The 27,885-nt window shown below is 41.7% G+C and overlaps 1 protein-coding gene across 6 annotated transcripts in view; it reads left to right on the top strand.

Annotated features, from left to right (window-relative positions):
- Positions 1–27,885, top strand: part of FAM110B (family with sequence similarity 110 member B) — a 156,131-nt gene that overhangs the window by 72,238 nt on the left and 56,008 nt on the right. For 5 of the 6 annotated variants that reach the window (XR_012833818.1, XM_075744047.1, XM_075744046.1 and 2 more), the window contains one exon: positions 26,863–26,929. The exons of the other annotated variant lie outside the window; for it this stretch is intronic. The gene's annotated coding sequence lies outside the window, so the exon portion shown is untranslated. The remainder of the gene's footprint in view (positions 1–26,862; positions 26,930–27,885) is intronic. 6 annotated transcript variants of the gene reach the window in all.

The raw sequence follows: 27,885 nt of genomic DNA, 5'->3' as shown, positions 1-27,885 counted from the left end.
TTTCTGAAAGGAATATTAATTATAGCCAGTTGTTTCATCAAATTAATTGAAAATGCTTTGGCATTACCTCCCAACTATAAATGATAGCATCATCTAAAATAATAAAAACTAACCAGCCAGGTCAAAAATAGAGAAGTTGAATATTCGACATACTCTCCCACTAATAAAAGCAAGTAAAAATTCTTATTAATTTTTGTAATAAACCCCCCTCTAATTTCACAAATCATTGAACTCAGTGATAAACTTCGATAGTTACTGCTATTGGCAAGTGATATTATAAGCTGATACATCTAGCTGTTATTGACACAACCATAAACCAATGACTTGTTGTCTTTTATTTCAATACAGCAAGAGTCAGAAAAGGTTCATATAATCTCAAATGTTTTTTCCAAAGATTTTTATGAATGGTAAGACCGCAGGAATACCCCAAGGAGTTTGTTACAGCAGGCTTATGACCAAAAAAAAATATATATATACAATGAGATGTTATCTTTTAATAGAAAATACCCAAATACAAGTCTTCAAGATTTTAATTCAAATACTTGATGCTGTTTGAATAAAGACCATTGTGTGAAAACTTGCTGGGATGGATGGGGCTCCCTGTCCTCATGGGATCCTGTGGTAGCCCTGGTACGAAGGCGCTGCATGGTGTGGCTGGTTGGTGAGGGTTGGCTGTGCTGACAACATTAATTCTGATGTTGATGATTTTTTTTTTTTTAAGATATAAAGAAGGTCGTATTTTTATCAAATTTGTGTGAATGTAGGACAGATACTGTGTCTGTGTGGATGTGATGACCATGAAGATGATGTCTTTTGAACATTGAACTTTATATGATAACATTTTTAACTTGGATATTCTCAGTTTGAAGATCGTCTGATCAAGGATGGCAGGTTGACTTTTAGGGCATCTCGTGCCATTTAACGTGCCCCGGGGTATCTGAGGCAGCATGGTGGGCAGTATCCAGGTGTGTAAGAAGCTCTAGGAAGGAGGTGTCACTGTGTTTTAAATAGTATTGTGACAAGGAAAGAGTGTCTTCTGCTTGTGAGCAGTCTGCAAAAGTAAAACCAGAGATGGGGTGTTAAAACTTCCTATGTCTGGGAACGGGAACTACAGACACGCTTAGTGTCCTAATGGCAAGTCCTGAAATTGCCTTTTTGTTTGTTTGTTTGTTTGTTGCTGGTGGTGGTGGTGATTCTTTTTCTGTTTATACAGGATCTATTCCTGCATGAAATAGAAAACAAATTCTATGTGTATCTTAATAATAATTTCTTAAAAAACCAACAAACTCCACACAAAAACCCCCAACAAAAACCCAAACCCCTAAAACTGAAAAAGCAAGAATTTTTATAACTTGTTTGGTCACTAACTTGATTATAGTGGATGTATAAAAAGTGGTCCATTTTGGTAGTACATTATGTTACCATGGTAACATTGACTTACTAATTTAGAAACCCTTCAGGCTAGTTTTGAGAACACTAACATTACACTAGTATACCAAAACATGAAAAGACTTATTGTCAAAGTAACTGTTAAATGGTTAGGATGAGCCCTGTAGATACATGTGGACTTCCCCCCCTCCCGCCCCCCCAATTTCTATTAGGATTCACTTTGTTTATAGCATAAAAAATGTGACCAGAAAAAAAAAAAATCATTTATCCTAATGGTTGCACTGTTTTTCTTATTAATTTGTTTTATTTTCTTCTTGGAATTGGACCTTTGGGATCCCATTGTGAAAGCCATGGTAGGTGTAACTGGTTAGCCCGTTGGCTACAGGGGGCTGTTATTAGGGGTACGTGCTTCCTGCTCCAAATACGTGGACTGTATATCACACTCCAAGTCCTGGATATTAACAGGTTCTGCATCACCTTATGTGCACGTAATTACAGGGTTGGGTTTTTTTTCAACAGTATTGATTTATATCAGCTGCACTTATATTGGGGAGTTTTACTACCATTTTTTTCTGCATATTTGGAAAAAAAAATAGCTAGTGATTCAAAAGTCCTATTGAAGTGCTACATAACTAGCATTATACTTACTCTTAAGTAATAAAGAAAAAAAAAGATTAAAAATGCCTGCGGTAGGAAGGATGACTTGCTAATACTCACTGGGAATGCAAATGCCTATTTCCAAGATGTATTTCTGTTTCTTATTACATCTGTCATTTCCATTATCTTATTATAAAAAACAAAACAAAATAAAAAACCCCAACCCCGAAAAACCCACAACAAAGTCACTCCCTGTCATGGGTAACTTCCTATACAGTGGAGTATTTTGTGGGCTCAGCACCTTGAATCTGTTCTCATAACACCCTCTAAGGCTGCTGTGAGCCCTTATTTCTTGCTGAGGTTGGCGAGAGCTGTGGTTGTGTGGGACTAGTAAGGCGTGTGGTAACTTATGACCTTTTTCAACCAGATCTCGTCATGGGTGACTTTTGGCAACGTTTCATGCTTTTCTGTTGCATATCAATATATGTGCACGCAACTGGATTTGTCACTTCTTTACCTAATTCAGTTATGTTAAAGCTAATCTTAGCATGGGAGATAAGAGGTATTTATTAGATCTCAGTTGAATTGATTCTGTAGTCTTACTAAAGAAGATTTTTACCAGAAAAGAAGTGACAAGAAGATTGGAATATCAAGAAATACAGTTAAAACAGAGTTGACTGAACAGTAACCTCCTTTGCAGAAGTATATTTAACCAAATCTGCTTTGTAGTGACTTGGTATGCTTCTTGTTTCATGATAATTTCTTAAATCTTTTTTTTGGGGTGGAGGTAGGTTTTAATCTTATTCTTTAAGTGGCACTGTATTGACAGATCTGGAAATAGATTGCAACACCAGCTTGGCCGAAATCTAGGCTCTTCTAGAGTCTGACCTTTTATTAAAAAAAGAAAAAAATGGCATTCCTAGGTTTTCTGGTCATGAGGATTACTGTTAAACCTGTGAGCAGAATGCAGCTGAAGCAGTCATGTCCTCACATATCTCTGTACGGGTACGTTTCATCTACCCTACCAGCCTTAGCGAGCGTTCACTCTGAAGCGGAATAACTGCAGCCTGTGTCTGAAGGCTGCTCAGTCTTCTCGTCTGAGCACGTAGCGAGAGTGCCTGTGTGTAGTGCTCCTCTGCAGGTCAAGGGGGGAGAAAAAAAAAATCCAAACCAAAACAACACGATGCTGTGTTCGTGCCAGGATTTCAAGCTCTCCCATAAGCTTTAATGCTGTGCAGGTATGTATTTATAAGGAGTCACCAGCACTGTGAGCAGGGTATGTCGGATGCAGATACGTATATCAAATAGAACAGTTAAATTTTTGTTTAAAAATCTTAAAGTTAACAAACCTACAGGAGAGCATTCACGTTTTGCATCATTAAATGCACCCAGAATTGAGCCAGGTTATAAATTATGCTTCTTTTTCTTGTCTTCCCCCTGCCTTTTGGTGGGAGGATGTTATTTTTATCCTGGACCAGTTCTTTATCCTGATTTTGCTGCACCCCTGTAACCCAAGGGATGTTTTGGAGGAGAGAGAAAGGTCTCACTGCCATGCAGGGGGTGGGCAAGGCCACGTTCGCACTGGAATACAGCTCCCTGCAGCCTTATTGAAGTGCAGAGGGTGCCTGCAGCAACCCATCCTCCTCACCGTGCCTTGCCTCTTGGCAGCCTGACCCTGCCCAGCCACTTGATGTCCACTGCCATGGTGATGTGCTGGTGGGCCAAAACGGCCTATTTTTAGGTCAGAGAGATAACATCCACTGCTAGGATGATACCTAAGGAAGCCAGTCTCAGGCCAGGATGGAGTCCAGACCAGATCTTGGAGGTTGGGATGCACACCCATCGGGCACTTTGGTGCTGGAGGTGGTGCAGTGGTGGGGACAGAGCAGGTAGGAGCCCAGCCTCGTCTCCCCTTTACAGTGGCAAGGTGGGGTGAAGGAACAACTCTGTCTGGCTGATTTTCCGTGCTGGGTGGTGAGAGTGAGCCTCAGCTGCTGGGACCACAGCTGTAGTGTTTTCCAGCTTGGCTGTGCTCCCCCTTCCCTGCAGTGTGACATCCCAGCTGTGTTTCAGCTGCCTTTCCCCTGCAAAAGTCAATAAATACTTAGAGTTTGAATTATGCGACCTAGCAAGAACAATTTCTTATTTTGCATGCTCTGCTCCTTATTACTCAGCAACAGCACCAATGGCATTTTGGCTTTATCTGCAGATAAAAAAAGAGTAGTAATTACTCTCTATCTGGCTTTACCTACTAAATCACTGTTGTCAGAATAGATTTTAGTTGAAGAACTTGTGTCCTACCTGAGCACCCTGTTTAGTTTTCCCAGTTCCACCTCCCTTTCCTACTGATTGTAGTTCTGGAGGTCTGAGAGGCTTTTCTCATCTCTGGTTGCTAGAGGACCAGTATCTCAAGGTTTTCTGAGCCTGAAATAGCATTAGAATGATGCTGGGAGCAGGTACCCTAGTCTAATTGATTTCAGAGGGGTTTTGGGGATTTTTTTTTTCCTTTTTTTCTTTTGTTTTTGTGGTGGTGTTTTTTTCTTTAATTGCAGTATCTGCCTGCCTGCCAGCTGAGACAACTAATGCATAAAGAAAAAGCCGAGATCTGCCTCCGACAGAAGCAGTCACCCGCTGCCATGCTGCAGTGCAGAATGTGACAGCAGGGGCTGGTTTATTTCTTTCCACACCCAAAATCCAAATGCCCGCTCACGGCCCCTGCAGACCTCTTGCCGCAGGCTCTTTGGTGGGCCGGTTTGTGAACTGCTGGTACAGGCAGCTCGGTCCTGTCCTCTCCCCATCCCTTCACCTAGGTGTGTCACCAGTGGGGTGTTGGGGCTGTCCCTTCCCACAAAGGTGGGGTGCTCTTACCCATGGCCCCTCTTGGGCACTTAAGCTTTGGTTTTATGTGCTAGTGCAGTATAGATTGGTTGGATTTATAGAAGAGTGACCCAGGCTCCTTTTCCAAGCGTGTTATTTGGATAATTTTCTTGTTGTATGTTTTTTCTGCAAAGGCAGCATACATCCTCCTTACTCCAGGGTGTATTTGTGTCTGCTTTATCCTACTTTCCCTCCACACCTAGGAGGAAGTTACTGTGATGCTTTATCCACCCAGTGATGCTCCTCATCGGGAGAGAGATGGCTTGCAGGGCTGCTCATTCACAATTTTTTTTTTTTTTACCTACACGTTAATATTTGCCATGCCTGATGAGGCTGGGTTTTGCCGTTGGTGTCAGTGACACAAGTTGCGTGTTTTCTCGCAGTCTAGCGAAGGAATAGGCAGAGAACAGAGCTGTTGTCAGGACTGGAATTAGCATACCATATGGTGTCTACATCACCTTTGTCTTGTATCATTGTTTACTGTGGAAAAATTATTGGAAAGTGTCTTTTATATCCAAACTCAAGTCTTCAGTGCAAATTGTTTCTTTCTTCCCCAGGTTCCTGCATATTGCGTGCAGAGGCCCTGTTGTTCTTGTTCACAAATAAAAAAAACCAACTATTCAGGTGCTAAAGATAACCTAACTGTAACTCTATAAAGAATTATTTTCTACTACTTACTACATTTTAAGCAGCAATGTTATTTAATATTCCTGGTAGGTTGACATCTCTTGAAGTAAGTATCTATTTTCTTGAATATGGCAATATAATCTCTGATCCATGGGTCTCTTACTGATGTTTTCTCTTGTTGTTTCTCCTCAGACTGCTGCTTCACATTGCTTTATTAAAGTCAGTCTAAGCTTATATAACTTTAATTCTGGGTTGTTGGGGCTTTTTTCTTCAAAATAGGTTATATTTCATGCCAGTATTTTAGGACTTTAAGTCAAAATTCTTTCAGCAAAAGTAATCTAGTGTGTAGTGGGATAAAACAAGATTTAACTGTTACATCTTCGAAAGCTTTCTCCTGCCTTGCCTTTCCAAAATACTTTAGTTTTGTCCTTTCTAAACTGAAGTGATGACATGGAGGGAATTCAGATGCTGTACGAACCACATTCAAATTAGGAAAGGCTGAAAATACAAGTCTGGACAAATATTTAAAGTTCAAAAAGAATCTAAAGAGGTCAGGAACATAAAACAAAATGCAAAACTGTAATTACCTTTACAAAATCGCAAATAAAACTATTGCAAGTAATGGAGAGCCTTCAGAAAGGGTAATGCTGGAAAAAAAATTGGGAATAATACCAGCAAGGGTCTGAAATGCAGGGGGGGGGGGGGATATTACAGCTATTGGCTGTATAAAGATGCCCAACTGAGCATCGGGCAGGGGGGAGCAGTGGCTCTGAAGGCCTGATCCTGACCCCACAGACATTGGTGGAGGATCCCTGTTGATGCTGGTTGGCATTGCAACAAGCTCTGCGTTTCTCTTGTGTGAATACCTTGAATGGGCAGTCAGTTGCAGATGCTTTATCCCTTGGAGGAAATCAATGATATCGGAAGGCTATCAGGAAAGAAAAGCAAAAATGCAAGAAATAAAATTGAAGTACAAAAGAGATGTTCAACGTAGGTGACTGTAACAAGAATCAGGGATTAACAGAGAAAAATATAAACAGAATTTCTTTAATATTCATTTTGTAGGTGCATAAGCATGGAATGATCTACAGAAGTTAGGAAGAGGCTCTAGCACTGGTGGTCTCTAGTACTAGATCTAGCAATTCATTAGCTAAGAGATGGTAGAGAATAATCTTCAGTTGGCAGGGTAATGGACTGGAGAAGGGATCAGCTCTTTTTCCTAACAGCTGTAATTCCTAATTGCTTATTAACCTTTTATATGTGTGAAAGTTCTCCTGCAAATCTCTCATCAGAGAAAAAAAATTGTATCCCATGAATGAACATGGCTGTTTCTCTAAAACTCTATTAACTAAATTAGATGATAGGAATTCTACTTAGTATGACAGGTCTGGTTTCTGTTGTCATGATATGGAGATGGTACTGGGTTTTCTTCCATTTATAAGTTCATTCTCAACTCCTTCATGTAACCTATCTCCATTTACATAAAGTGTTTTGTTTTGGTTTTCCCCGAAGTTGGATCTTTTCTGGTACATGTCCTTACTATTTTTTCTAATCTTGAAAATCATCCTCTGGTTAAAACATCTATTAATCTGTGGATTTATCCAGAACTCCTTAAAATAAAGTTTCTTTTCATACTGTGACCCAACCAAATTGTTTTTCTCTTGTGAATCATTTGCAATGCCCGATGACAAGCTTGGCTGCTTTAGTTGCTAGTGAATATTCAGTAGGTGTACTTTCTCTAGTGATCCCTCTGTTAATTTTTGGCTAAGCCTACAGCCAGTGGGCAAAAATCCTTGCAAGTCATCTTCCCTTGGATTGCCCACACCGCCTGTGCTCAGGGGTGCCTGGGGGAAGCAACTCAGCTTTGAACCAGTAGGAGAAGAATTATGGGGCGAGCTAAATTACCTCATATGGCTATCCATTAAGCTTTCCCCCTCTGGATTCATGTGTAGTTGAACACCGCAATCATGTAGGAACGTTCTTCTGTAAAAACGTGCTAGTTGCTGTGTTGTGCTGAGTATATAACCTTTTTTTTTTTTTTGTATTTTAAAGAACTACAGGGGAGAAAGCACCAAACACTGAATCCAATGACTAGAAAGCAGTTTGAGTAGGTGTGGGTGCAGCGGAGCCGTCGGAGCTTGCCCTGCCACGCTGCTCTGGGATGGCTTTGGCCGTTGCGGGAGGCTGGATGCTGGGGATTGCTCCTCCTCCAGCCCTCTGGGGAATAGCAGAGCCCCCAGGGAAGAGGGTCGGGGTTTTCCCCCATGGCACCTGACTACATTTCTCACCTTCCTGCAGCGAGCAGTTACTTCCTCAAGGAATTTTACTCTCTCGAATGTGGCTGGGTTGGCCCATTTGCCGAAATGGGGGTAGGCTGCTAGTTTGGCAGCCGAAGCAACACATTTATCATTAGCGAGGTCCGGCCTCTGCACCGGCTCTCCCGGCGTTTGTCAGCACTGAGCCAAGGTGCCGGTGTGGCAGCGAGCAGCCTTCGGCAGAGATGACTCTTACCGTGTGTGCTGCTGGCTCAGCTCCGCTTTTCCTCACACAGGGACAATTTCTGCCTGCCATCGGTCCCTCTGTTGTGTCCCGGTCGTGCAGGCAGTGGACCCGGCACTAGTATGCACACTCGTGCAGGGTTAGTGTTTACACCTTCAACCTCTGGCAGCAAACTTTGGGAAAGTTAATTCTTCTTCCCCTTTCCTGACATCTTCAGCATTAAGTATCTTCTGCGCTACGTTCTTCAAATTGCATCGGGACTGTTGTCTCATTCGAGATGCGGATCAGCAGGAAAACAGCCAAGTGTGGAAAAGCATGCTGTCGCTGTTCCTTGGGATTGGAGTGGCACGGGTGACCTAAATTTGAAATGCTCCATACTCCGTGGCTGATCCAGCGTCCTCGGGCTGCAACCTGTCTGTCTGCTGCAGCTGCAGGCTGAGAAATGCTTTTATTGAGGAGCGAGATCTCTGTTTAATCTACTGGAATTTGGACATCGGAAATCTGGAATAAAATGGAAGGAACTAGAGAAGGCAAAAGAAGAGAAGTCGTACTTGAGAAGCTTGACCGAAGCACAAGAACTTGCATCTTGGGTGTGTTTCAGCAGTTCAGTTTGTTCACTTTCTAGAACAGGCATGAAATCACTGTTTTTGTGTACATGGATGATGATAATGGGTTACAAAAGCAACACATTAGCTTTTTTGGGTGGGAGGAGAAACCAAGAGCTGCCTGAAGGCAAAACATTTCCTTTTTTTTCTTTTTTTTTTTTTTTTTTTTTGAAAGAGCTCCTTTTTCATTGTGTGTTTTGCTGCTGCCCTCACCGATGATGGAGAGCATCTTTGCAGTCTGCATAAATTGATTCAGCGGGTGGCCGACTGTGCTCGGCGCTTCCTCCAGGTCACGGCTGCCGCTGTTTGCCGCTGTTTGTTATGCGTGCGTGAGCATGGGCACACACGTACGAGGTGTAGGAGTGGAAGTTTTAGGAGCACTTGGCAACAGCCCCCGCACATGCCAATCGTGTTGCCTGCTCTCAGAAAAATACAGAATAGAAAAAGCCGGGGAGGTTTTCCTGAGGAATAGTAAGATGCAGCTTGTAGAAGCACGCCTTGTTTTGCTGTTAAAAGCAGATATGTTTTGGTTTACTTCCAGGCCGCAAAATACTCCTGAATTCTTTCCTGACCCCCAGTGATGGCACCAGTACCCCGGGGAAGGGATCCTGTCATTCCCTCTTGGCCAGGGCCAAACCCTGGGTCAGGGGTGATGACCCAGGCATAGTTTTTGTAAAAAAAAAAAAAAATTGTTTTGGTTGTTTTGGTAGGGGTTCTGAACGCAACAGAAGTGAGGGTTTGGGGTGGATTTTCCCCCTCACCCCTTTTTTTTCTATGATAATGAGAAGTTTCAGGGTGGTTGTGCTGGTTGAACAGTCCAGAGGAAAACAACAGCATTCCTGCAGGGGCTTGCAAGAGTTTATACGGGGTTTTGCTCACACCTATTTTGATATCAGAAATGGCAAAAACATGCTGACATATCCAGTCTATCTGCCTGGGAACAGGAGATGTCATTTCCATATGCATCTAGTCTTGCAGTGGATTTAATAAGTTGGGTTACTTATTTTAGCTGATCCGCACTTCTCCCTTCCCCTGGAGCAGATCCAGAAAAGGCCTTGAAAGAGAAGGTTTTTTTGCGGGGAAGAAGGTTTGATTTGCATCACAGAGGAAAAATTGAAAAGTGTCACAAAATTTCATGGCTATGTTGGATATCCTATAGTTTTAGTCAGTCTAGAAGTGTTTTGTTCTGCTCTCTCCAAATCCTAGTAATCTGTGGGAATGCTGATCCTCTCAATTTTATTATTTGGTATCTTAATCTAGGAGCTAAACAGCTTCTTTAATAAATTAGTTTGCTCTCTATTGCTGTCTCTGACATTTCTCACCTATTCTTATCTTCCTCTGCCAAGAGGTAAACTCTACTCTGTATAAAATGTTTTACATCATAAACAATGACATTTTACTTAGGATCTTCATCCTCCTTTGCAGGAATTGGAAAGTATGCTGGGGAGGAAAGCAGTGATTTTTCTGGAGTTCAGGGTAAAATATGTAAATAAATACTATGAACACATTGAAATGTATACACACATGTGTAATGTAAAAAAAAAAAAATTGTATTTCCAATTACATCTTTTCAAAGTTTAAGTGATTTTTCTCATGCAATACTGAAATTAATGGTAACATTTAGCATCTCAATTATTCATTTTCTACTATAGCTGCTGATGATGAATGAAAGAAGATAAATGAATCCAAGTACCAAAAAAAAAAAACCAAAAACAAACCCCACTATTTTATAAGATTTGTAAGATACTATAAAAAAAGACCACGAACAGAAATTTTCCCTGTAACAGCCTGGTATATATTTATCCTCCAGTGCATGCATGGTCACGTGATGTAATTTGGCCCTGCATTGTGAAAATGTAGCACATATAGATTTATTTAACAGTTTGGTGGGTTTTTCCCCAAATTTATTGTGCTTCTATATACTAAAAGGAGAAAAACACATATATACTTAGGCGATGCACCTTTACTGACATGAATTTCTTTAGAAATACCAATAGTTGTGCACCTTTCTGCACTGTGGGAAATAGGTATAAATTCATACTTGTTCAATTTTATTTTGATCTACTGAGAAGGAAGTGAACACACTTACCCAAGAGCCATGCCCAAAACGCAGAATACTATGTGGTTTTGCTAAAGTCCTCTAGTAAGTACAGAAACATAAGAGAAACAAGGAAGAAGGAATAAAAAACAATAAATAGTTATTCATTTTTAATTTCATGCTATTACTGCCTGAATTTGTGATGATGTCAGATTTTTCTCATTGTCTTTTTCTTCCCATACGTTCCAAAATACAAAACTTACAAACTTTTTTTGATCTAACTACTCATTACTGTTTTATCTTGTCCCTTTTGCTTTTATCTGCATATTTTAATCCAGAACTCATAATGATATTCAAGCTTTTTCAAAAGGTTCACAAAATTGGTGATTTAGTGCGTAGTTTGTCACTTTTAATTCCATAGTAACAGCTGTAAAATAAATAAATAAAATCTTTACAGCATAAGGGCAGGCAGTTTTTGTGATAATTGCTCTCCATGTAAGATTAAAGCTAAAAAAGAGGAGAAATGCTGAGTTTCATAATTCACTGAGGTTTGACACTTTTAAAGTTTGTATTATAATAGCACTTCATAGGTATAGATGGGGCTGTTTCAAGTTCTGTTGTAAATTTGACTTTACAAGGCTTTAATGTTCTGCAGGCTACTAAAAATCACTCTAGGGTTGAATTTATGAAATAAAAAAATTGTATTTTTAGTATGTTTTAATGCTGAAGGCATTTTGTAATCTTAGATGTTTTTTCATCAAAATTTCATTGTTCTTGGATTTTGGATTAAATCTTAAAACTTGCCCTTATGTCTGAAGGAAGGGTGAGTGAAAAAGGAAAAGAGGAGGGAAGAAAAAAAAAAGACAACCCAGAAATACAAGGGTCACCTCTGCACAATAAAGTTTAAACTATCAATGTGAGCTTTTGGCACAGGAGAAAAGGGCATAAATATTAAGCATGAAATGTACTGTAATAACATCTAATATTTTTTCACATGGTTACAGCAGAAGTCTCCCCATGAGCCCACAAAGGATAAGCTCTAAGTCCCTGAAAGTCAGTTTTTCTGGAAGACTGCCTCTCCGCACCGCACATCTCTCCTGGTTTGGAAAATCTGCGGTTAAGCAGGAGAAGTAGTGGTCTGACCTGAAATTTTGAGTTTTTACATAGTTGTTGCATAGTATTGTTTGAAGGATTCACCCGCTTGGCAACATAAAACGAAAATGCAAACAGTTAGGAAATGTGATTAAAAACATACATCCTGATTACACGTAAGCAGGAGTGAGTAACACTACAAGTTGGCCATTAGTCAGCGTGCTGCGCTTGGCCTTTTAAGTGATTTTGATGGAAGGTTACGCAGGGCTGTTGTAACACCCTCCTCAGAAACCGTGTTGCCTTCACTTTGTAGTGGTAATGCGAGACCAGCTAAAAGCTTGGCTTGCTTACGCTAGTTTTATTCACTGCTGGGGTGGTCGTTTCTGGCTCGGTTGTCTAATCTGAAAAGAGGGGGATGCCGTGTGCAAGGGTGCCAGGCAGCCCACCCGTTACCTGCCAGCGGGGCTTTCGATGGCATCCTCTGGAGGAAGGAAATAAGGTTAAGAACAATAAATATAAGGGCGGGAGGGACCCGGGAGCAAAGACTGACAAATTTTTCTCCGCCATACTCCTTGCCCTGGTTTTGAGGGCTCGAAGTCACATTAATTTCCTTAGCGAGGTATAACAAGCTTTCAGAGGGTTAGGGATTAGTGACAGCAGCACGCTATCCTTCTTTACTGAGTTGAGGTTTCCTGAGCATCTCTGACGTTGTTGTTCCCGGCCATTTCTGTGCACGAGGTCCATTGCCTGGCATGTGGTTGCTGTTGAGTGAAGGGGAGAGAATTGGCTAGGTCATTGTTTCTGCCCATCACATAAACCACGCCGTACAGACCTGAGGGAAACAGCAGCAGTCACAAAATCTGTGGCACACAATGTACGTTTTGGACGATGGCACACCGTTATTTTGAGTTTGTATGTAACTCAGCCCCTGGGAGGGACACTGTGCGCTCTGCTGGGCTTATTTGGGCGAGCAGAGATAACTGGGCTTGCGTTGCACAAGCACACAAGAGACTTGCCAGGAGAAGAAGGGAAAATTAGCGTAGGATAAAAGCAACTCTTAAGGATAGCATGTCCTGTCACCTCAGTCCCTGGCAAGGTGGCCAACTGTGCCAACTCCTCCTGTCCGGTTCCCACGCAACCTTAAGCATGGTTTGAGATGTGCTGGCTGTTTGTCTAACGTTGTTCTGTGTAGGCAACTGCAGAAACTTGTGTAAGGAGTCAAATAGGTGGAAAAAGTGGGGGATTTTTTTCAGATTTTTAGGTATTGCATACATTCTGGATATTTAAGAAACTATGGTCCTCAGCTTTCCTCACAGGCAAGAAAATCCCTTTTCTTTCCATCACACGCTGTTGTTTCGAGGGAGGGAGGGATCTGCCTTTGAAATTTAGTCCCCTCCAGATATCCTTTGTGGAAAAAAACAAGGCTGTAATTAGTATTATTTTTGCTATAGCCGGATCTACACTTGACCCTTTTGCATGCTGTATTGTTTACTCCTGTTGTCGAACTTGAGCTTAAAACTGCCAGGCAGTGGAGGACTTGGTTCCCTAGCTCTTGTCCATGAGGAGTTACTGGAGAGGAGGAGAAGTTTCCCCCAAGCAGCAAGGCAAGGACAGGAGCTCAAGGTAGGCACACCAGGGCTCCTTCTAGAGGAAGGGAATTAAGGTATCTTAAGTTTGGTGGTATTAATACTCTATTGGCCTCAATTTACGTGCTTTGAATTCCTGTTGTACTGAAGTCATGCTCTATCAGGCAGGACGGTTGTTCAAGTGCCCAATATGGGGAGCATGTATGATAGCAAAATCTTTTCATAGTGACGACACCTGGTTGGAGTGTATCTGGTTGCATGTTAGAAGCATTAGATGTAGGAGGCTTTGGGTTAGGAAGTGTAAAATAACGTGCCTTCAGGCAACTGTGCAGTTTTGGTGTGAGGAAGGCTGTGGAAGATGGTTTCACAGGTGTAATGAAAAAATGCATGCTTGGTTTAACCCTCTGTGCCTTCTGCAGTTTCGTTTCAAAATACAGAAGCTGTACTTTATCCAGTTTCTGTTCCTGGTTACGGTTTAGTTAAGGGGCAGAAACATGGTCAAGTTTGAACACAGAGCAGTTGTTTGCTTTGCTTTTAACATTCGTTGGTATCAGCAGTGCATGGTGAATTGGCAGCACAGCAAGTCCTGTGATAAGGATGGATGTCTGGGCAGTAGACACTCACCGTGCTCCAGCTTGAAATCTTCTGGATATCTCCTGCTCTGACTAGGATTGAACGTAACTGGGGAGTGTGTTATTACGTATAGTGAGAAAACATCTGAGTGATTTTTCTTCTTGAGAGGTGTTTTCAGATTTGAAGGGGGAGGAGGGGAACCCAAAACTTCCCTGTGTTAACATTGTGATGCTGAGTGCCTGCGTGTGGGTACCGTCTCCGCTTGGGTTGTGGAGGTCACCAAATAAAGCCAGGTTTAAGCACCTGCATTTTTAATGATATAATCCTTTGGGGGTGCCTTTGTGTACTGGTCTACTACCAGGTCAGAAAATAGGAGTAGTCTTACTAAGCCCTTTGCCCCATGTTTGCTTAGGCTGTAGAAGCCCAACAGCGAGGGTTGCTTTTGCTTTGTGTAGAAAGTGAGCTCTTCCTTAGAGCTCTACTTATTTTTACTTTTGAGTATGTGTGTGGATTTAACTAAAGAACATGTGTTCACACAGTTGTGCTATTTAAATTAATGTGGGGTGACTCAGTGTGTATTCACTGCTGTCATCCCACAGCGACTGCAACAGAACATTTTATTGTCTGAAGACAATGCTAATAATGGTAGCATTAAAACAGCATTGTAGTTTCACAAGATGATATTCTGTTCCCAGAACTGCAAAGTGACTAAGAGATTTGCCATTGTCAGACAGGGGAACAGGAGCTGACCTGCTGCATAAGCAGCACCCTCCGCTTCGGCTGGGCTGGGCTGTCCTGCCTCTCTCTGCTTTCCGGGAGCTGCACCAGGGCTCGTCCCAGCAGCGAGCGCTTTTCCAAAGCAAGAGCTCCGGCACTCGGCTACACCAAGAGCTGTCATAGCACAGTCCCTTCCTGGAGCAATCCTGCCCTAAGCTGCATTCATCTAACAGGTGAGCCATCCACCAGCATCGTGCACCTGCCTCCCCATCCCGGACAGCCGAAACGTCAGGGGGGCACATACTGCTTCTGTTGCCTCCTATGTATTGCTGCTGTGGTGCTTGGCCCCACCAGGTATGCAGTTTGCTGAAGGAGAACTCAGTAGTTAGGTTCCATGCTTTCAATTAATACATTATGGATGCTATAGCATTCCCGTAACTTATAAAACAGCGATTCAGAACTGAAGCATTTTATATTAAGCATGCTTTTCTTTACCGTGAGCTTTGGTGGAGGGATTGTAGGATGAAAGCAACGTGACTGCGATGACTAGTGGTGTGCAGCTGTGCTGTCCTTGTAACTGAGATGTAGCTTATAAATGCAAATAAGTTGTCAGTATGAAATTAATAAACATTACATGTATGTTATTAATCCTTAGAGTCACCTTTTATTGTGTAAACATAATAACTTCCTTATCAGAAGAGTTGTAATAATGCTTGGAACCTGAAAACAAAGATGCAGCAGCGGGAGCCGTATATATTTATTCCTTTATAGGAAATATTAAAAGTAAAGCATTTCCACCCTCATAAGTACTCATTTTCAGTGAGTCTCTGGCATACTGTGGCAATAATCACATTGGATAATGACAGCATAGACAACACGATGAGAAAATGAACTGAAGAAGAGATCATTGGTAGTGCAGAGACACTGGTTGGAAACCTCACGAACCTTAAACCACATTTGTAGTACCATGGCTTACATGCAGGGTGGACAACAGCTGCAGCATAAAGCCATTTGAAGATTCATTGGTGAGCACATTGATATTTCTGTGGCAAAATTTGTTTCATACGCGTTAGTAATTAGCAGATAAGACAGCCGTGAATCCCAGACCCTGAGATCTTGCACCAAACATCTTTGAGATGTGCAGCCACTGAGCAGGACTTGCTTCTTTAATGACCCCCTTCTCCCAGCAGTGCTTCCCAGGAGCCATGTGACAATGTACCAGAGGATTGAGCTTTGATTTCAGTAGCTTCATTATTAAGTTGTGCTCATCGCTAAGATGGATGTTTTTAAAATGTAGTTTGTGTTTGATTGGGATACTGAAGAAAAAGTGCTAATGTAAGGAAAATTACATGGGGGAAGAGAGTTGCGTGTTTTACAATCTTGAGATTCCAAGCATCCTTGCTGTGGAAAATGGCAGTTTATTTAATTAGCCAGTTTCTGTGTGGGTTTGCTGAATTGCTTTAGTTTGTTTGTTCTCTGTCAGTTTCTAATAATGCTATTATTTATTTCCACTAAACAGAAAAAAATAGTTGGTGATCTCTGGTGCTCCATGTCTGCTAGGAATACTGCCTCAGAGTTGTATCACTACAAATGTTTGTATGTTCTTGTCTGTACTGTGGGCAGAAACATTGGGGAGAGCCAAATGGTTAGCTTAAATCAAGATTGTTTGCATACCTTCTATTTTCTTTTGACAAAATCATTGCATGGTTCTGCCTAAACGTGATCTTCCGTGAGCTGCAAGGAGCAGATCACGTCATTATTACCACACCGTCTAGTTCAGTCGATGTGACACATGCCACAGAGCTTCACGTGGGACCCTTGGTGCTTTCCCTGCCTAGTACGTTTTGTAGTGTCAGAAAATCTCCTTTGATTAGACAGATTCTAAATAGCACTATTTGTTTTATCCCCCACTTAGTTCTGTCCTAACATATCCTGTGTGTCGCTGCGTGTCCCTGCGCACCTGTATCACCAGTAGAGTGTATTTGGGGCTCCTGTGGCATATTCAATATTAGAGCACGCCAGCCAGGCTTGCACAGGATGGCACAGCCCATCAGCCCCTTTTTAGCCTCTACTGACAGTTGAACACCGGCATCAGCAGCTTCTCGTCCTTTTCAGCCCTTTCCTAAGTGCCGTACACAAAGAAGTCCTGCACAGCGCTGCCTGTTAACTAACTGCCTTGTTGAATATGTTACGGATGCCCACTGCTAAAGAAGGAGAGATCATGCATTTTTTTTTCCCTAGGTAGTCCTTGTTCTGCCTCCTCAGTTTTTCTTGATTTCCTCAAGTCATCCCGTTTTGTGTGCTGTTGACAACTAAATCACTGAGAGATGCAAAAGGCAGAAGAGCAGAGGAAATGCCTGGTGCATACTGAGAAGGAAATATCTCAGCCTTTTCAAGAATGGAAAAAGGGAGCGATAGAAAGAAATGGAAGCATATGGTGATGAATTTTAACCTGTACATTGTAATATTTATTACTCTGTCTCCCACATTTGAATCACTTACTGCTGAGGTCAGGGTGAGGCAAATAGACACCGATTTTTGGTACCACTGAAACAGAGGTAGCAAGATGAGATCAGAGAATTGTGTAGATTGGAGGGAGCCTTCGGAGGTTACCTGGCCCATCCTGCTGCCTAAATCGGGTCCCATCGGATCATGTTGCTCAGAGCCATGTGCAGGACAGTTATGACTATCTCCAAGGATGGAGGTCCAGCAGACCCTCTGGGCTCCTGTTCCAGTCTTTTACCTCCCTGACAGCGAAAAGACTTTTTTCGCTGTAGAGAGCCAGAATTTCCCATGTTGCAGCTCTGGCAGATGCCTCCCCTCGCTCCCCTCCCTCTTTGAGGGACAGTCCATATCCCCTCTCATCGTGGGTAGGTCTCCCTGTAGCCCCCTCTTTTCAGGGCTGAGCAAACACGATGCTCTCACCTTCTCCTCCTACGCTCCAGCCCCGCACCTCGCTCCAGGTGGGTCGATGTGGGTCTGGCACTAGGCAGGCAGCGTGTCTGCAGGATGAACTCTCTTTTTCCTGTCCTGCATCCCAGACGTGCTCCAGAGACCGGTTCCTTTTTTCATATCGACCGGTCTTAAGCTGTCCTTTTTCTACCTTTTAGTGCAACGTCTGCAAAAAAAGTAATAGTTGCATATTGTATGGTGTCACACCAAGTTATAGGTATAGTAAGAGAAAAGAAAAAAGCAATTGTTATTTCTTAGCTCAGTTATTTTTATTTCTTGCAATGTCCATTCTTACAACTATCCCCATCCAGCAAGTCTTGATCCTGACTTTTTTTCTTGAAGAACTTAAAATGTGTTGTCTGCTATAACATTAAGTATTTTGCAGTCAAATGCAAACATCCAACCCAAAAAGGTGGATCCGACTCCAGATCCAGGCTCTGCGTGTAAATCGTATTCTGTTAGTCACTGAAGTAGAAAAATGGCTCTTAAGCAGTGTCTTCTGCTGCTTTCCTATTTTTATTTTTTTTTTTTAGATTAGGTTGCCCCTGATATTTTAAGAACCTTTATACAGATACTGTATACTTTTGCAGCAAATCCAAACACAGTTTAGCAGGACAAAGTGCAGTTGGAGAACGGCTCAGTGCCCAGAGTCTGCTTTTAACCTCTGCAAAGGCCCTTCTCTTTCTCAGCAGTGCGCAATGTGGCAGAGATATCCAACATTTTTTAGCCAGAAGGGGAAAAAAAAGAAAATTTCAAGATAGAATTTCTGAATCTTAGTGAATCACGTGTTATGAGTGTTGGCCTGAAAGAAAGTATCAGTTTGTAAAGATCCTAAGAAACAGGATCAGGCATCTTGTAAACTTCCAGATTAATGATCTGTGAGCTAAGGCACCTGATGAATTCTAATGATTTTTTTTTAAGATATCCATTATCGTCCCACTGAAAATTCACACGCAGTTATTTTGTTTATATATTCTAAAAGCAGTATGGTTTTCAGAATATGTAATATGAAGCAGTTGGTTTCAACTTTTTGATGTGCAGATTGTTAAATGTTGTCTAATGTATGTATGAATTCTATAGGGTGAATTTAGACCTTGGACAAAACATTTTAATCTTACAGATATTTTTGAGAATTCCTCTGGAATAATCCATGGACTCATCAAGGAGCTGTTGACTACAGGTTAAAACAAATAGTATGCAAGAGATTGACAACTTGATTTTATGTTGTTATTTCTCACTGACTGAAGAAATTGGATCTGTCTCTCCCTCCCTGAAGTAGAGTAATACCAACACAATATTGATCCATTCTTGAAGAGCTGTTGCTCATAGCATGATGCTCCTCTTGGAACTTGACATAATGTACATCACTTTACAAGGTACATGAATAAAACATTAGAAAGGTAGAGTTTGTGACCTAGTTAGGAGTTATGCGCACGATCTCTTCTCCTTGGTTGAATTGAGGAAACAGCTTAAGTAGTGTGAGGGATATCTTTACGTATGACAAACCTTGTCTTATTTTTTGGTTTGGTTTCTTTAAATGAAAGGGGCGTTTATGAGTGTGTGTGCTCTTTTGAGTTTGGACTGAACATAAAACAGCTAGACATCAGAAAACTTAATATGCACAGTGAAATTTAATTAGGGAACTGCATAAAAATCAAAGGGATTTTTTGTAGAGTGGAAGCAAGAATCCCCTTTTGGTGCTAGAGCACATATGTAGTCCTATTTTCATCTCCACCTCTTCACCAAGAGGTGTGAGTAACAGATGTGTATGATCTGCTGCCAAGGGTGATGGACCAGGGATGTTAGGAGGCATAGACTATATTCCTTACATCTTGCATGGTGCCTTCTTCATGCAGCAAAGGTGCCTGAGGTCCGATTTTTCAAAAGGTAGCCTTTAACTTTATGCGTTCCAGTTCGAATTGCTACATTTGGGTTTCAGAGATACCAAGCACCTCCTTCTTCATGATCACAGTTTGACTTGTAGATGCTAAGTATCTCTTGAAAGGATGCACAAAGTCTACAAATTTAGGCTTAAGTAACCATTTCTATTAAAAATACAGACCTAACCTTTTTAGTACCTGAATTCACCTTTTTGTAAAATTTATGCAAACAAGTATCTGTTTATAAAAATGTTTTTATTTCTATATTATATATGGTAACTGTTGGGAAAGGTAATGTGCTTCAGATGTGCTGCAATTACACTGCTCCAACTACAGTTACTCATTTCAAAAATTGGTTTTCTTTTGTGGTAGATTAGGCAAAACTGAGTACAATTAGATGTGCTGTAATATCTGTTCAATGTTAACTCTCAGAATAGGAGGCTACCTGTAATCTTTTGTTAATGATAATTATTGAGACACTTTAAAAAAAACAAAACAAAACACTTCTTTAAAAAAAAAAAAAACAAAAAACAACCAAAACAAAAAGACAACCAACCAAACCAACACAATACAACTATGCAAGTTGAGAAGTGGAGGATTCCATCATGGAAAACACTAGGTACACTTTTTGAGTGAGATAAGAAGGTGACACATCCAGATGTGAGCATTTCACATAAATCATGAAACCTTTTAAGTCACCTTTTGCTGGGAATACCAAAGCCAGCAAAATTTCCCCATTATTCATGGAGGCAGAGGTCAGTGATGACTTGGATTTCATTCTCTTAAAAATTTCCATGTAGCTTTTGTGGCTCTGGAACGCTCTTGTGGTTTGCTTTTTTGTTTTGTTGTTTGTTTGGGGTTTTTTGTTTCCTCCTATTATGGTAATTTTTTTTCAAAAAGGCAGTGAGATGGATATTTTTACCAAGAAAGATGATTGGGGAGCTGTTTAACACAATTTCCATCTTTTGTTTTCAATCATGGGAAACATGTTGAAACTAAGCTGTTGCACCACGCAGCTCATGCAAGCACTTTCCAAGCACTTGCTGTATTACGTGCACTGTGTGCTCCTCAGCGAAGCACCGGCTGCAGCTTTGGGCTCCCTCTCCATCGTTTACAAGTTGGCCAGCCTGCGGCTTGGGCACGTAGCGTTCCTCTCTGTGTGTCTGCACGTGTCAGCGTGTGGTATCCTGATTAAGATTTGTTGTCATCCAGATAGTTCAAATAAAGTTGCATGTGTGGTTTTCACTTTTCCTTTTGTGGTGTTTTTATGGTTTTAATGTTCAGGGTCAAGCCTTCACTGAGCCTGGATGAAGGCAAAAAGCAGAACAGCTGTGGAAAGTATATCTGGGTATAAATATTTTAGCTTTTCATAAGGGGGGCAGAGTGCAAGATGCTTTTAGTTGGCATGATGCTGCCTACTTGAAGCTTGTTTTATAACAACTTGGTTCCATTTTTCTTTCATTTCAATTTCAGAGATAAGGCTGAGCCACAGAAAGAAGTAGGGATACTAACCAGAAAGAGAAGAAAATCTTTATTTTCATATGTTACTCTTGCATTTCAGTGTCTTGGTTCTAAAGTTATCAACCCCATTATGAAGAGACATGTTATTTAATGTCTTCTAAGCATGGCTTGTTACTAGTTTGTCCTGGTACTACAGGTGGAAGGAGAGCTTTGGTCCTGCCAGCACCCAGCCTGGCTGTGGATTTCCTCAAGTCACTCTTGAAAAGGAGCATCGCTCCTCCTGAACAGTTTCCATATACTTTTGCTTGCCAAATAAGTAAAATTTAAAAAAAAAAAAAAAAACGAAAATGGTATAAATGTTTAGAATTTATTTACCTACAAAATTAATTCTGAGATCCCCAGGTCTCCTTATAGTGGTTGTTAATATATTTTGCTTGACCTTGATTTTACCAGCAGATGAGACACTGTCGAAACTAGGATAACAAGCAATTGTGGTATGCCAGCTGCCAGGCCATTGTGGAGTGGTTTATTCTAGGCATTTCAGAAGGATTTTTTGGAGACAAATTTGAATGAGGCTGTGGGATTTTATAGAGAAAAAAAGCTACAGAGAGATGTCTGTTCAGAGGATGATGTGATAGTTCACACCTGTATAATTGGTTTATTTGAAAACTGTTGAAGAAATAAATACTTTTTACTGTCTGACTCTGGACTAGAGTTTCTTATCTTGGTTTGCGTGCTTCCTGTCTAGGTGTTAGGCATTTTCTGCCCTTAAAAAAGAGGTTAAATCTTCCAGCTGAAGCTCAGGAGGTAAACTGCCTTGTGTATGTGGCTCTGTTTCATGGACTTTTGTGATTTTGAGAAGTCTGACATCAGCTTTCCTGATACTGTTTTAGATCTGAAATGTCTTAAAGTCTTTTTTATTTCTCTTTCTTTTTTCTCTCTCTGTTTTTCTAATTTTTTTTATTTTTTTTTTGAAAGAGAATTGGAAAGATAAGTATAGTTGCTGTAAGGATTCACATTGAGGCCGGAGTTCAACTACATCCCACACACCTGGCTAGTAAGAGCCAGTGACCGATCAGTTCTTTGCAGAGATCTCAGCTACCATGTCTTTGGCACTGTATCAGCGTATCTATTACTGGTTTTTAAGAGAAGTACTGTGGGACCGCTTATTGTTCCTAAATCAAAGTATTGTGGAGACCAGTCTTTTCTGTTGAGGTGATACGAATCTTCCAGCACTACCCTTGTTAAGTTACTTAAAGTGGGGGGGGGGCGGGAAATAAAATCTAAGAGTGGCGATGAGACCTGAGTGGCTCGGTAACGGTGCACAGCGGTCAGTGGCAGCCATGCTGGTGGGAGTGCCCCGCTGTACCCTGCCTGCAGGGAGCAGCTCTGCGCATCACCAGGATGAAACACCGAGCTCTGGGGAGTCGCACACGTTTTAAAACTCTACTAGCATCCAGTGTAAAACTGTATGACAACATGCCTAGCTGTATTTTCATCTGAATCATACATCTGCAAGAGAAATTAAATCCTCGACCTGCAGGTCCAGGAAGAAATCCAAGAAATAATTAAAAAGCACCAAAGAATCAACTATATTAGTTGCCAGCCATACGTTCTGTTGCCTCCTGGAGGCCAGGCATTTGGTGGTGGTTTAGTCACAAGTACGTGGGCTCTTTCAAGCAAAAAATTTGCTTTGTACTGCAAATTCCCCAGAGGGTGTGGGTCAAGTGCAGCTGTTTCCTTATCACCTTCCTTCTGCCTCATGGAGAAGACAAGCACACGTTACTTGGTGGTGGCCTTTCTGGGTTGCTCTGCATGGGGGCTGGGCTGGCCAGGTAGACAGGTAGGTGAACTGAAAGTTTTGTGACAGAGAGCTGGCATAGTGCACATAGGAGAGGTGAGGTTTTCTACAGATATTAGAATTATACCTGCGTGAACAATTAGAACTTGAGAAATATTCACATGACACCTCTTATACTTGAGGTGGGTTGACCCTGGCTGAGGGCCAGGTGCCCACCAGAGCCGCTCTATCACTCCCCCTCGTTCACTAGGCAGGGGAGAAAAGGTATAACGAAACGCTTGTGGGTCGAGATAAGGGCAGGGAGAGATCACTCACTAATTATTGTCACGAGCAAAACAAACTGAACTGAGAGAGGGAATTCATCTTATTTATTACTAAGCAAAACACAGTAGAGCAATGAGAAATAAAATCAAATCTTACAATACCTCCCCCCACCCCTCCCTTCTTCCTGGGCTCATCTTCACTCCCGGTTTCTACCTCCGCCCCCCTCAGCAGCACAGGGGGACGGGGAATGGGGGTTACGGTCAGTTCATCACACATCGTTTCTGCTGCTTCTTCATCCTCAGGGGGAGGACTCCTCCATGGTTCTCCTGCTCCAGCATGGAGTCCCTCTCACAGGAGACAGTTCTTCATGAATTTCTCCAACGTGAGTCCTTCCCACAGGCTGCAGCTCTTCACAAACTGCTCCAGCGTGGTCTCTCCCACGGGGTGCAGACCTTCAGGAGCAGACTGCTCCAGCGTGGGTCCCCCACGGGGTCACAAATCTTGCCAGCAAACCTGCTCTGGCGTGGGCTCCTCTCTCCACAGGGCCACAGGTCCTGCCAGGAGCTTGCTCCAGCGCGGGCTTCCCACGGGGTCACAGCCTCCTTCAGGTGTCTCCACCTGCTCCGGCGTGGGGTCCTCCATGGGCTGCAGGTGGAATCTCTACACCCCCTCATCCTTCCTCCATGGGCTGCAGGGGGACAGCCTGCTTCACCATGGTCTTCACCACGGGCTGCAGGGGAATCTTGCTCTGGTGCCTGGAGCACCTCCTGCCCCTCCTTCTGCACTGACCTTGGTGTCTGCAGATGTTCTTACATCTTCTCACTCCTCTCTCCAGCTGCAAAAGCTTCCTAGGTTGTTTTTTTCCTTCTTAACTATGTTATCACAGAGGCACTACCACCATCGCTGATGGACTCAGCCTTGGCCAGCCGTAGGTCCGTCTTGGGGCCAGCTGGCATTGACTCTGTTGGACACAGGGAAAGGTTCTGGCATCTTCTCGCAGAAGCCACCCTGTAGACCCCCACTACCAAAACCTTGCCACGGAAACCCAATACAATACTAAAACAGTATAATTAATTGGAAAAGGAAGATTTGGTGCCTTTAGCTGTCCCAACAGGTCCTCACTTGTGTTTTCTACTGAGATTTACGCTATATTCTACTTTTTCTCTACTTTTTCTTGCCGTTGCGTTTTTATGTTTAAAAATATTCACTGTGGTGTACCTGGTCACTCTCAACTGTGTTAAGGGTGTTGTGTCAATTAAGAAGTTTATCAGAAATGTGTCACCGAAGGGCACTATATTGGACGGATAAAGTGCTAGTGGAGATCTATTACCAGAACAGTTCATCTACTTAAACCAGTGCAATTAACGTATGGTTCTGCCTCGAGCTGTTTGTCCTGCACCTACAAAATCCAGTGCCGCCTGCCTGAGTATTGGCTCTCCTTCTAGTGGAGGCACCCGAGCCCTCACAGATGGTTGTCCGCAGTGGTGCTTCATGATCAGTCCCATCTATGTATGAGATGCATAGACCAGAGAATGTTGTGCTGTCGTGTTGAAGAACTTACATAGTACTTGGTTTGACCCTATATTACTCTATTGGCCTTATCCATTAACAGTTTTGGCACCGCACGCTTCCTTTGCGGATGATAAATGGAATTCTTGGTGTTCTGTTCCATAGCATGAACGGTGAAACCAGTCATGTGCTTAAAAACTCTGCGGAACATTAATCTGCTTGGGTTTGTATATCTTTCTTGGTCATTGCTCTCCTGAGTCCACATCCAAGTTCAGTGAAGCCCATGTGGTGTGTCCTTTCCTAGTGATTTCACAGTTTAATGCATACCCTCTGGAGAAATCCTGGAAACCTGAAGTAGTATATTTATTGTGGAACCAGAGGATTATGGCAACCCACTGTACAAGAGCTACTCCAGTGTTAATACTTGCACTTTTTATTACCATCACCTCTTTCTAGCACTTAAGAGATGCAACAGGCTACACATTTTTTAAATAGTATACAATGCTGTTGACTAAACAAGAACATATTCCACTATATAGTTCACACTGACAGTCACATCATAAACGTGTTGATCCCTGTTGCTGTTTGAAATAACGATCTAAAATAAGCATTGTCTATTTTGAGGAAATGATAGAAACTTTTCTAGTCTTGCCAAATTTTTGAAGGTATTTTTGTGTATAGCTACTACCTCATGAATAGTTTTTGAGTCCACTTGAATTAATAGTGTGGGAGTAAATCATACATATGTGAGCATTTATGTCTGTATGCTTGTATCAATTAAAAAAAAAAAGTATACATATTGGTACGAGAAGAAGGAAACTTTTTGGTGCATGCCTTTACGTGCATCTATATGTTGGAGCTCTCTTAAAAAAAACGTTGTGCTGGAGAGTCTTCCTCAGCTTGGCATTTCTGCCCTTCAGCTGGGTGTCACCAGCCTCACAGCTGGGTTAGGAAAACTGCTTCTTCTCTTACTGCATCAGTGCCCTCCTGCACACAAAAATGCGCAGAGGAGGGCTGCGTCCTGCTGCAGAGCCATTTTCCTCCCAAACGAATACACTTTCTTTTTCCCTTAACTATTGTGTATGCGAATACTTAATTACAGGAATATAATCTCAATTTTTTTTTTAAATTCTGTGCTTTTCCATCAGTTTATTGTATTGTGATGATATTTACAAATATTTTTAGCAGTTGACACAAAATACAAGGTTTGGGATTTTTTTCCGCATGGATTTTAATAAGTGATTTAAATCCCAGAAGAGTACCTAGTAATTTTGGAGAGGAGAAAGGAGAAGATATTGCATCTGAAATTAACCATATCGATTGGCTGGACAGGAGTAGTGTTTTGTAAATATACTACTGCCATAGTTTAAAAAAGCAATGTCTAACATAAGTGCTTTAGAAAAGGGGAAGAGGCCAATTAAAAACCAAATAGCAAAATTCATACTTTTTGAGTTATTTTGTGCCACCACTTGAACATTATACTTCTTCCAGGAATAATCACTTCAGATAGGTGTTGAAAAGCAAATAACTAATTCGTAATAGACATATAAAAATGTAGAAGTAGTTTTTTGTCACGGTTATTGTTAGTTTGGAAAATATCCTGTCAGCTCTATCTTGTTCCCAGCAGGGAGGTGTGTGTAGAGGGATTTTAAGCACACACATTTTTTGCTCTCTGACTTTAATTCTGAATATGGGAGGTCGCTTAAAAAGAGATCATCACTGTAGATGTCATATTTTCATGTCAAAATCAGCTAGCAGCTGCCCTGAAGTAACACTAACATTTACGTGTTGATGTTTTTCCTCAGTTAAGTAGTGGACACTGATTCCGCACCTTGCTAAAGCTGTATCATGGAAGGAGTGGTTTGTTGGGGTTTTTTTCCCATATTTTCTCTCTTCTTCATCTGGAAATAGCCAAAACCAAAACAAAAGGATTGTTTGTCTGTAACAAGAACTTAAAATGCACAATTTTGTGTTGTCCTTCTTCAGTGAATAAAAAAATTTAATTTTGAAGTTTGGTCCTGTTTGCATTTATACATTGATCCATGGCATGGCTGCATCTGTCTCACACCTCGGATACTGCGGCATATGTGAGCTTGTGTTCTGAGGCTTCCCAAATGACTATTTAATTAGTTGTTGTTATTACGCAGCTCGTAGCTTTTCCAGTGCGCAGCCACATTGATTTCATCACTTACCTCGTCTTTCATGTGAAGTAGGTTGCTCTTGTGGCTGCCTTGTGTTCTTCCCTCCCTTCTCGTGGCGTGGACCAGCCTTGGCGTCTGGTTTCCGCGATCTCCGACATCACAGCAGCACTGACGTGTACGCGCCTGCTGTATTACTGCTCTGTTGGGGTTTTTTAAATGTCTTTTGTCATATTTTGTTTTCTTCTTTTTTTCAGAATCCCCTGGAGCATTGCATTCCCCCATTCAGAGTGTGGACAGGAGTTTGGCATTGCAGTTTTACAGGTACCTTTTTGAATTAAAGTGCACATTTTTTTTTCCTGGGATTTGATAAAAGGAGGGCAATTCCAGGGACTTTACCATGTCCTCTTCTGCTCTCCTGGAGGTATGTTCTGGTAATGAATTTCTCTTCCTTGACCTTTACTAAGGTTGGGTTGGCACATTCGTTAGTTGCAAATATATACTTCAGTGCTGTTTAAGAAAAACTGGGGCTTGCTTTTGCTGGCCTCAGTCATGTAGCGATGTATGTATGAAGGTGGCAAAATCCTTTTTGGAAATAGTCCAGTAGTTCCAGGCTTTTTCCCATCCTTTATTCCCAACCTGTACTTTGGTTACAGTCTTTCCATTCGATAGATTGCATTAACTTTTTATAACGGAGAACTTCAGTGCGAGCAAGTGCTTCTAGCCTTAGTCCTTTCTGTTACCCTTAGAGCTTTCTGTTATTTATCTGGTTATTACTAATTTGCTCAAGAACAGAAGAAAGCTTAAACATCTCTGAGTCCATTCACAACACTCTGAGCCTGATTTCAAGGTCTGAGCAGGAGATAAGCATTAAAGTTTAAAATCTTTTATTTGTCCTTAAAGCTCCTAAGTGAAAGGGTAAATCCAGTGTCAGGAATAATGGAAAGAATGTCACGTATCGAGTAGCTTCATCCAAGGAAACCAGCTGAAACCCAAGAGGGCAGGAGGGGACAGGAGCTGTACATGTGGCACTTTGTACCAATGGTTCTACAATTCTGGAAAGACTAGTAGGGCACTTCTGGTATTTCACTGTAGCAAAGAAAAAATCAGTAATCAATGTCTGATGTATCAAATCAGCAAAATCAGCAACATGCTTCACTAGTACTTAGTTTTAATTCCTCTCAGTAGAAGGTGTTTCATGTTCGTCTGTTTCCAATCACCACAGTTGGCTCCAGAATGTAAATTTGCATGTGTGTGGTCTTAACAACGATTGCTGCTGT

Source organism: Balearica regulorum, chromosome 2, assembly GCF_011004875.1.
Source record: "Balearica regulorum gibbericeps isolate bBalReg1 chromosome 2, bBalReg1.pri, whole genome shotgun sequence".
Classification (NCBI taxonomy): Eukaryota; Metazoa; Chordata; class Aves; order Gruiformes; family Gruidae; genus Balearica; species Balearica regulorum.
The sequence above is the reverse complement of the archived record's forward strand: the minus strand, read 5'-3'. Positions and strand labels throughout refer to the sequence as shown.